Source organism: Canis lupus, chromosome 2 (assembly GCF_048164855.1).
Source record: "Canis lupus baileyi chromosome 2, mCanLup2.hap1, whole genome shotgun sequence".
NCBI classification, from domain to species: domain Eukaryota; kingdom Metazoa; phylum Chordata; class Mammalia; order Carnivora; family Canidae; genus Canis; species Canis lupus.
Window position 1 is genome coordinate 30,939,586 of NC_132839.1, and position 10,911 is coordinate 30,950,496.

Here is a 10,911-nt window from a genome sequence, read left to right on the forward strand (position 1 = left end):
AATTGAGTGATGGGCATTAAGGAGGACACTTGATGGAATGAGCACTGGGTGTTATATGTGATTGATGAATTACTAAATTCTACCTCTGAAACTAATAATACGGTATAAGTTATTTTTTATTTTTATTTTTTATTTTATTTTATTTTTAAAATTTTTTTAAAGTTATTTTTTTAAAAAAATATTTTATTTATTTATTCATGAGACATACAGAGAGAGAAGCAGAGACACAGGCAGAGGGAGAAGCAGGCTCCCTGAGGGGAGCCCGGGTGTGGGACTCTATCCCCGATCCCGGGATCACGCCCTGGGCCCAAGGCAGATGCTCAACCACTGAGCCCCCAGGCGTCCCTGGTATATGTTAATGAAATTGAATTTAAATACATTAAAACAAAAAAAAAAAGAAAGAAAGAAAACGAGTAAAGGAAAAAAGAAAGACACAAACCAAAAAAGAAAAAGATAAAGAAAAAGAAACTGCTAAGCTTTTTTTCTAAAGAGAAAGTTCCATTTTTTTTAAAGATTTTATTTATTCATTCATGAGAGACAGAGAGAGAGAGAGAGAGAGAGAGAGAGAGAGAGGTAGAGACACAGGCAGAGGGAGAAGCAGGCTCCATGCAGGGAGCCTGACATGGGACTGGATCCCAGGTCTCCAGGATCACGCCCTGGACTGAAGGCGGCGCTAAACCACTGAGCCACTCGGGCTGCCCAGATTGTGCCATTTTAAAAAAGATTTTGTTTTATTTATCAATTTTAGAGAGAGAGTACACATGCACATGTGCACATTTGTGAGTAGGGGGAGGAGCAGAGAGAGAGAGAGAATTCCAAGCAGACTGTGCTGAGCCCGGAGCCAGACATGTGGCTTCATCCCACGCCTCTGGGATCATGACCTAAGCTGAAATCAAGAGTCAGACACTTTAGCTGACTGAGCCACCCGGGCACCCTGAGGTTGTGCCATTTTAAAAACACATGCCACCAGCAATGTAGGGCAGTTTCGGTTGCCTCCCATTCTTGTTAGGGCATCCTTCCATCTGAAAATTTCTCTGGCTTCCTCTGACTGAGCTCAGAGGGCCACCAGGAACAAGTCCTAAACTGTGCCTCTGGGCACCAGGGGCAAGTACGAAGGGAAAGGACAAAGTGGAGAAAGCGTGTATCTAGGTAAGGTGATGCTGTGTGGGGGTTTGTGTGTATCTCAGCACAGGGGGCGTAGGGGTGGCTCCAGTCTGAGGTCAGTGCATGACCATCTACGAAGGAAACACCCATTGCATCAAGTGCTACTATATACCCAAATCCCATCTCCAAACCTACAGAATAGGCTAGACTATGTGTGTCTAGACTCCACGAACTACATATGGCCTGATGACCGTCACCAAGTCCTACCTCTCACCTCGTATCAGAGGGAAATGCTCTATTTCTGGTTACTGCACACCAGCCAGCAGTACTGAATGTGGTTGGGTCAAGAAATGTCAAATGTCTAAATAATTCCACAGGCATATTAAAGCACTTGAAAATTCTAGTTAAAAGGTTATTATTAGTATTATTATTACTTTTTGCATCTGGGTGAGGCTGCTGATAGCATCTGAGGCAATGTTATCTTAAGAAACAAAGTTTATTTATTAAAATAAGCAAAATAGCAATTGAAATTAAGTTAAATGGGAAGCAGAAACCAGTATTACCTCTGACATTTGTTTCACAAACCTTTCTTAAGGGTAACTTGGTGAGCATGACTCTAAAAATGCAAAGATTTGAATCAGTACTGAAACACTAAAAATAATCTTAAAAAACATGTTGACAAAGAAGGGTGAAAACTATTTGATCACATCACTTTCCCCCAACTGGCTTGTTAGTACATCAGCACCCTTGTCAAAGGAAGTCAGAGAGTTAAGAGCAAATCTTCAATTAAAATCTTCATTTTTTCAGGACGCCTGGGTGGCTCAGCAGTTAAGCATCTGCCTTCAGCTCAGGGCATGATCCCGGGTCCTGTGATCAAGTCCCGCATCGGGCTCCCTGCATGGAACCTGCTTCTCCCTCTGCCTGTGTCTCTGTGTCTCTCATAAATAAATAAAATATTTTTAAAAATCTTCGATTCTCTTTGGTAGGACTTGAAAGTGTATACTTCACGTTTCTGCAGCTACTTCCCTGGGATCAGTACTCATCTTCTCCTCTTTCACACCCAACAGTGGTAAGACGTGTGTTGGCTGAGCTGAGTCTGGGACCCAGGGCTTTGACATGTATTTTTTTTTTTAATTTTTTATTTATTTATGATAGTCACACACAGAGAGAGAGAGAGAGAGAGAGAGAGAGGCAGAGACACAGGCAGAGGGAGAAGCAGGCTCCATGCACCAGGAGCCCGACGTGGGATTCGATCCTGAGTCTCCAGGATCGCGCCCTGGGCCAAAGGCAGGCGCTAAACCGCTGCGCCACCCAGGGATCCCGACATGTATTTTTATAATCTTTCTGCAGACATTAAAAAATATTTAAACAACTAAAAAATCTTCAGCACTCATGGCCATGTTGTAATAAAAGTACAGTATTTGAATGCTAAGCCATTTCTTTAAGGATCATTGTTAAGTTTTCAGACATTGTGTACAGATTTCAATGATGTCAATTTGCCATGTGACTTTGAAATTCCTTTTACTAAAGGGGCAGTGTCTACTTCTCCATCCCCTTGAATCTGGGAGGGCTTGTGTCTTGCTTTGGCCAATAGAATGTGACTGTAGTGAGGATGTGCCAATTCCAATCTCAGACCTCAAGATGTCCTGCACGTTTCCTTATTCTTTGCTTCTCTGCCATTGCCATGAGAATATGTCAGGATTAACATGCTGGAGGATAGGAGACCCATGGAGCACAGTTAAGTTGCCCCAGTTATCCCAGTCAAGACCTTCCTAAATCGGCTAACAGATTCCCAGAATATATCAGAACTATTTACCTGACTATCCCAGGGCATGAGCAATAAATGGTTTTGTGTGGTTTGCTATGCAGCAATGCCTGATTGATGTTGTATGTCAACAGGGGGTGTTGCTATTGTTGCTGTTTTCAAGTAGACCCCATGCCCAACGTGGGGTTTGAATTCAGGAACCTGAGATTAAGAGCTGCATGTTCTACCAACTGAGCCAGTTAGGTACCCCCTCAACAGGAGTGTTTAAAACTCAAAAATACCATTTAAAAATAAAATGGCCAATTATATACTCTCTTTTTGCTTCTGAAAAGTTTTGTTTCCAGATTATTTTTAAAAGGTTTTATTTATTTATTTAAAAGATTTATTTATTTATTTGAGATAGAGAGCAAGCAGGAGCTGGAAGGGCAGAGGGAGAGGGAAAGAGAATCTGAAGCAGACTCCAATCTGAGTGCAGAGGCCAATGCAGGGCTTGATCTTATAACCCTGAGGCTCAATCTCATGACACAATCTCAGGGTCATGAGATCACAACCTGAGCCATATTTTTGGGAGATCATAACCTGAGTCAAAACCAAGAGTCAGTTGCTTAACCGACTGTGCCACTCAAGTGCCCCTTAAGTTTATTTATACAATCTTTGCACCCAATGTGGGGCTTGAATTCCTGACTCTGAGATCAAGAGTCACATGCTCCACCATCTGGGATCATGACCTGAGCCAAAGGCAGAGGCGTAACCCCTCAGCCACCCAGGTGCCCCCAGAAATTTCTTTAATATTAGTTCCGTTGTGCTTAAAGTTGGGTGCGCATAAGAATCATGCCTGCTCCTTGTTAAAAATGTGAATGGTCCAGGCCCCATTGCAAAAATTCTGATTATAGGTGTGGGATAGAGCCCAGAAATCTGCATTATCACAAGCAGCTCAAATAATTATCATGGATTACGTTTTGAGGAACACTCAGTATAGTCACATCTGTGTGGCTCTCTCAAGTACCCATGCTGCCTTCACCGTACAGAAATAACGAGTCCGTGGTGCTTGATTCAATCTCACTAAATTGATCATTTAATTTGATAACTAGGGCAGCCCAGGTGGCTCAGTGGTTTAGCGCCTCCCTCAGCCCCGGGCGTGATTCTGGAGACCTGGGATCGAGTCCCACATCGGGCTCCCTGCATGGAGCCTGCTTCTCCCTCTGCCTGTGTCTCTGCCTCTCTCTCTCTGTGTGTCTCTCATGAATAAATAAATAAAATCTTAAAAAAAAACAATTTGATAACTATAACTAAAGGAGTAAGTGAAATTAAGTACCCCAAAACAGGGTGTCAAGTAGGGTAGAAGTTAAAGAAATAAAGCTCTGGTATTTTTTAAAAAGACTTTATTTAGGGACTCCTGGATGACTCAGCAGTTGAGTGTCTGCCTTTGGCTCAGGACGTGATCCTGGGGTCCTGGAATCAAGTTCCATATCAGGCTCCTTGCACAGAGCCTGCTTCTCCTGTCTCTGCCTCTGTCTCTCTCTGCCTCTCTCTGTGTCTCTCATGAATAAGTAAATAAAATCTTAAAAAAAAAAATTTTTTTTATTTAAATATTTATTTTGGGGAATAGGGAGAGGGAGAGAGTCTCAAGCAGACTCTTTGCTGAGTACAGAGCTCAACTTGGAACTCAACTTCATGACCCTGAGATCTTGACTTGAGCTGAAACCAATACTCAGACGCTTTACCAAATGAGCCACCCAGGCACTTCACTCTAGCATTTTTTTTTTTTTTTTTTTTTTAAGGAGCTTATGGTGTCTGCCTTTGCTTCACATCATGATTCCATGGTCTTGGGATCAAGCCCTGCATCAGGCTTCCTGCTCAGCGAGGAATCTGCTTCTCTTTCTCCCTCTGCTCCTTCCCTCATTTGTGCTCTCTCTCTTTGGCCCATTCTCTCTCTCAAATAAATAAATAAAATCTTAAAAAAAATAAACAAAGGAGCTTATGGAAGAATTAATCAGATTGTTCAAATACAAGATAATATGTGGGTTATATACATAACTTACTCTAAATAATAAGAGGACTGACATAATTATGCAATCAGTCAAAATAAAGCTTTAGTTTTGAGGAAATAATGTTTGGCACTTGATGAGGAAAGATGAATTCCATGGGAAAATAAATGAGCAGCCCTTTTGGTGTAAGTATAAAGTCTATAAAAGGAAAAAGTCCAGCTCTGGTTATGTTTATTGACAAAATACTGTGCTAGGGACGCCTGGGTGGCTCAGACGCCTGGGTGGCTGGTTAGGGACGCCTGGTTAGGGACGCCTGGGTGGCTCAGAGGTTGAGTACCTGCCTTGGGCTCAGGGTGTGACCCCGGGGTCCTGGGATCGAGTCCCACGTCGGGCTCCCTGCAAGGAGCCTGCTTCTCCTTCTACCTGTGTCTTGGCCTCTCTGTGTCTCTCATGAATAAATAAATAAACTCTAAAAAAATAGAGTCTGGCTGGTTAAAGACATTTTTATGTTTTTAAGTTTTGAAGAATTCCAAGGTTCCACAGTTAATTTTGGAATAATCTTGAAAGTGCTGAACATGGGTGTGAAAATCAGAATTTTCTAACATTTTTATCCTCTGCTTGAATAAAAATATTGAGGCATGAAGTACTAATTATGGTGAGGAGACGCTCAAGAGTCTGTTAAAAAATTATAGCAGGCCAGGGATCCCTGGGTGGTTTAGCAGTCTAGTGCCGCCTTTGGCCCAGGGCATGATCCTGGAGACCTGGGATCAAGTCCCACGTTGGGCTCCCTGCATGGAGCCTGCTTCTCTCTCTGCCTCTGTATCTCTCATGAATAAATAAATAAAATCTTAAAAAAAAAAATTACAGCAGGCATAGCACCACATACCTTTGCACTTTGGGAAGAGAAGAATGTGGTAAGAGAGGCTTTTGTTTTCCTATTTGTTTGATTATTTAATGTTTGTTTTTTTTTTAATATCATTGCTTTTTGTTAGAGAAGTTGTATCTAGTCAGGAAAATGGTAGGAAATACATTAAAAGGAAAAAGTAGTTCCACTCTCCAAACACAAGTTTAAATAGATTGGCATATTTCCCATTAGCCTTTGTTAATAGATCCCACACAGGCCTATTTTTTTTCTTCCATATTGTTGGTTTCATACTGTATATACATCATTGCATTTCGCTTTTTAAAAAATTAAATATTATAGGCACTTCTCAGTTATATGCACACCATACATGCCTTTTAAATGGGTGTGATCCTCTTCAGAGAAGTAGTGCTTGAGGGTTGAACATCTAGACGGTTTCCAGGCTTTTACTAATATGTAAATAAGGATGTTATTAAAAACTAGAAATTTATTGTCTCTTTTTTGTTGTTGTTGTTACTTAAAATGATCTCTTGAGGATTGATTTCCAAAAGTCATGCAACTGGATCCAAGGTTATGGACATCTTAGGGGTGAGACATTTTGTCAAATTGTTTTCCTAAAGCATGCCTACCAGCTTTCTCTTACTCTCGTTGTTTTTTCAATTTTTAAAAAAAAGACATCTATTTATTTGAGAGAGAGCAAGCAAGCATGCAGGGGTGGGGGTCAGAGGAAGTAGACTGAAAGGGAGAGAAAGTCTCAAGGAGACTCTGGGGTGAGTGAGGAGCCAGACGTGGGGCTCGATCTCACAACCCTGAGATCACGACCTGAGCTGAAACTAAGAATCCCATGCTTAACTGACTGGGCCACCCAGACACCCGTATTTGCTGGTTTTTATATTTTCTTTCTTGCCTTCCTTCTGTAGGAACCTGCTTGTAGCCATCCTAGAAAAAAAACAAAAACAAAAACCCGTTGCTAATTAGGCAGGAGCCAGGGCCAGCTTGTGTTAAATTGCAGATAAATGATTATTGCCAAGTACCACATTTTTTCATATAGTTCTTTTTTTTTTTTTTTTAAGATTTTATTTATTTATTCATGAGAGACACAGAGAGGGAGAGAGAGAGAGGCAGAGACACAGGCAGAGGGAGGAGCTGGCTCCATGCAGGGAGCCCGACACGGGACTCGATCCCGTGTCTCCGGGATCATGCCCTGGGCCGAAGGCGGCACTGAACCTCTGGGCCACCTGCGCTGCCCTCATATAGTTCTTCTTTAACTATTTAGTAGTTTTTTCATCCTTGTAAAAGGGCTTCCAGGATAAAGAATTTGCCCCAGAATTTATGGTGCATGCATGTGCTGCAAACGCAGGTTCCTAGAATCGACCCAACACTGTTTTCTCGCAGGCACGGTGGAGTCACACATCCCTTCAGGGTGACCCATGGGCTGACTCATTTGCCTTAGGGTTTCCATAGCTGCTCATCCCTGCACCACCAAGGCTGAAGCTCCTGGTGCTGACGAGTATCCCCAGGATGTCCCTGAAGTCACAATTCTTTGGCCAGACCCAGAAACAAGAAACAGCTGTGCTTTCCAGTAACCAGGCCCTGCTGCTATCTGCTGGGCGTTATCTGTACAAACAGGGGTGGGGAGCCGCCACTGTAAATCCCCAGCCTCCTGTGAATTAGTTCTATGTATGAGATTAGAACCTTTTAAGCTATCTCTCCCCCTAGAAAAGAACCCAAGAGTGGGGGGAAAAATACAGCAAGATAGATATCACCTAAAACAAACTTGATTAAGCACCTAAGTTACATTAAAAATTGCCCCAATTTTACCACAATTAAAACTAATGCCTCAGAAAATGATTTTAAGGATATGAGAATTGAATTTTTTGAGTGCTTGGACCTTAAACGTGGCCACTTTTGTCCCAGGGCCATCTTTTAGGGCCCTGGCACTCCAAGTGTGGTCTGAGGAACCTCCATGTCAACATCCATGTCAACATCACCTGGGAACTGGTTAGACATGCAGACCCCACCCCATGTTGACTGTAGTTAGGAAGATCCCCGGATAATTTGAATGCATGTTAAATTTGAGAAGCATTTTTTTTTCAGTGTAAGCTCTATGCTCAATGTGGGGTTTGAACTCATGACTCTGAGATCGAGTCACATGCTCTACGATTGAGCCGGCCAGGCGCCCCAAGAAGCACTCCTTAAAGCAGTGCTGTGAACTCTGGCTTACACGTTAGACTCTCCAAGGGAGCCTGAAAACAACATGTCCAGGCCCCAACCCAAAGATTCTGACTCATAGTGGTTGAGAGTGGGGACTGGACACTGGAAATGTTTAGCAGATCTACAGTGACTCTGTGTGTAGCCAGGGATGAGAACTGACCTAAAGTTCCCGAAACTTCCTTCTAACAAGGCAGAGTTGCTATAAGATCTGAGGTCTTCAAGTTCCATGCTTCTTAATGAAGTATTCTATATTATGATTGAATCTAAAACCTGGTTAACTCCCGGAAGACAGGAATACATTAAAAAATATTTTTTAACATCATGTAGACTAGTTTCAAGAGCAATTATATATCTTGGGATAAGAAACAAAACAACTAAAACACACAGAACAATTTAGGTCTTTTTTTTTTTTTTTTTCCCATAAGTAAGCCCAGGCTCACTGTGGGATTTGAACTCGAGACCCTGAGATCAAGAGTCTCTACCAGTAGAGCCAGCCAGTTCATCCCAGGGTCTTAATTTTTTTTTTTTTAAGATTTATTTATATTTGAGAGAGATAGAACGCCCGTAAGAGAACACGAGTACAGGGAGGCTGAGAGAGAGGGAATTCTCTAGCAGCATGATTCCTTAATCCTGACCTGAGCTAAAATCAAGAGTTGGACACCTAACCAACTGAGCCTCCCAGGTACACCCCAGGGTCTTATACCATTTTTTTTTTTTTTTAAGAATTTATTTATTGAGACATAGGCAGAGGGAGAAGCAGGCTCCCCCTGGGGAGCCTGATGCAAGACTCATACTGAGGACCCCAGGATCATGACCTGAGCCGAAGGCAGAGGCTCAACCACTGAGCCACCCAGGCGCCCCGGGTCTTCTTAAATGCATCAGAATATTGGCTATCCCACCCTCCATCATGTTCTCACTTCCCTGCATGGGTCACGCAGCAGCATGCTAAAAAGTCCCAATACTGTGGTCATTAAAATGAGCAAAATAGGCCTACTGGCCCTGCTACCACCTGATGTCTTCAGGCTATAAATGCAGCTTTCCAAGGGATCTCCACAGGGCCTCCTGAGTCATTTCCTGAAGTGATGAGCATACAGCCAGCTGGCTAAAAGCTACTGTGTTATCTGAATCCCAAGATGCTGTTGAATCTGACCTCTGGTTTTCTGTTTCCAGAAGACCAGCATGCAGTCAACAGTCCACACGACAAGAAGTGTGGAGGCTGACATTCACTTTAGTGAGGCTGCTGGGGGGAGTTCACAGTAGCTGGCTGTAAAACAGGACTCCCACAATGCTTGCCAACTTTGAAGCCACACTGGACCTGCTTGAATCGGTTGCTCTTGCTTCAAGGTACTGATCCTTTCAGCTGTGAGGCTGCCAGAAACTCAGTGGAGCCGGAGCCAAGTGTTTACCCTTAGAACTGCTTTTTAATTATGACTGATTCCTACGTCTTCTGGAAGGCAATAAAGTTGGGAAATCTTGCCTAAGAGCAGGACAAGGCTGAGGACACCTTAATGCACTGAAAAATTATTGAGGACCCTAAAGATTTTTCATTTATGTAGATTATATGCAGTGGTGTGCTGGAGTCAGCTTGTATCAGAATTCAATATTCAGGAATTTTGTTCTTTTTTTTAAAAAATATTTTATTTATTTATTCATGAGAAACACAGAGAGAGAGGCAGAGACACAGGCAGAGGGAGAAGCAGGCTCCCTGCAGGGACCCTGATGTGGGACTCAATCTCGGGACCTTGGGATCACATCCTGCGCCGAAGGTAGACGCTCAAGTACTGAGCTACCAGGCACCCCTCAATATTCAGGAATTTCTCAAGCCAACTGTTGAACCATTGAAAACTTGAAATTGGCAGCCAAGAAGGGTGTTTACACTATGGACAAAGGCAAATGCTATGTATTGGGGCTCTTTTCTTTTTCTCTGGAGATCAACAGCAAACCACACCGATTGTATCCACCAACATTTACCATATTAGACATTAAAATGGAGAACTTTAGAAAATATTTTTCACTTAATAAATCTATGACATGTTAACAGAAATACTATATTCTTTTCACAAAAAATTTTTCTTCCCCAAATAATGGTTTCTTGAGGACAGTTGCACTGTTTTCTGTCTTTGCACACTTCTTTAATGGCTGGCTTTGATGGAAGACGGTCAGATTTTCGTGTCTCCTCCTACGTTCCCTCTGTTGTGATATCCCGTCGTGCAGTCACTGGAAAACTCAACTGCATGGTCATGAAAGAATCAGACCGAGGAAAAGCAAATGACACAGTAGTGTTAAGAGAGCTGTGATGTCATACATCTTTCAGAAAGGCCTCAAAGACTCAGAATCCCTGCACTGGAGCATTTCTTCTTTGCTCACACTGCGGCCTGCTTAACCACTTCCTGCACCAGGCACAACTAGGCTTATCCTGAGCTCAGTTACTCTCCACACATACCTCTGGTCTAGTAATTTTGAAAGGAAGAGCCACACGGTGATGCCATTTCTGCCAGGAAATCACTGTTGTGGCTGTTTTCCCCTTCATTTTTGCTAGGTCACCTTGAAGATTAGTTTCTGGTAGAGGGTCCAGGCCTCACACACTTAAAAACCTCGTTCAAAGGGCAGCCCCGGTGGCACAGCAGTTTGGTGCTGCCTGCACCCAGGATCGAGTCCCACATCGGGCTCCCTGAATGGAGCCTGCGTCTCCCTCTCCCTCTGCCTGTGTCTCTGCCTCTCTCTCTGTGTCTATGAATAAATAAATAAAATCTTAAAAAAAAAAAAACAACTTCGTTCATAAACACCGCTTAACTTTGTCCACTTGCTCTTAGGGCTTAAACCTTCCTGAAGGATATGCCAATTTTTCTCCATTTCTTACATTTATAAGAATAACCTAAAATTTTCCACATTTGTATTCAATAGCCAAATATCCTATTTCCTTAAAAATCCTATTTTTGATGTGGTAGGAAAAGACAAACTATTGTGTGTTAAGAAAA